This window comes from Colobus angolensis, unplaced genomic scaffold, assembly GCF_000951035.1.
Source record: "Colobus angolensis palliatus isolate OR3802 unplaced genomic scaffold, Cang.pa_1.0 Scaffold23, whole genome shotgun sequence".
In the NCBI taxonomy this organism is placed as follows: domain Eukaryota; kingdom Metazoa; phylum Chordata; class Mammalia; order Primates; family Cercopithecidae; genus Colobus; species Colobus angolensis.
In genome coordinates this window covers 3,532,670-3,532,976 of record NW_012115488.1, presented here as the reverse complement: position 1 = coordinate 3,532,976, position 307 = coordinate 3,532,670, and positions in this window count along the sequence as shown.

Below are 307 nucleotides of genomic sequence, written 5' to 3'. Positions count from 1 at the left end.
AACACCCCACTGTCAACATTAGACAGATCAATGAGACAGAAAGTCAATAAGGATATCCAGGAATTGAACTCAAGTATGCACCAAGCAGACCTAATAGACATCTACAAAACTTTCCACACCAAATCAACAGAAAATACATTCTTTTCAGCACCACATCACACTTATTCCAAAATTGACCACATAGTTGGAAGTAAAGCACTTCTCAGCAAATGTACAAGAACAGAAATTATAAAAAAGTGTCTCTCAGACCACAGTGCAATCAAACTAGAACTCAGGACTAAGAAACTCAATCAAAATCGCTCAACTA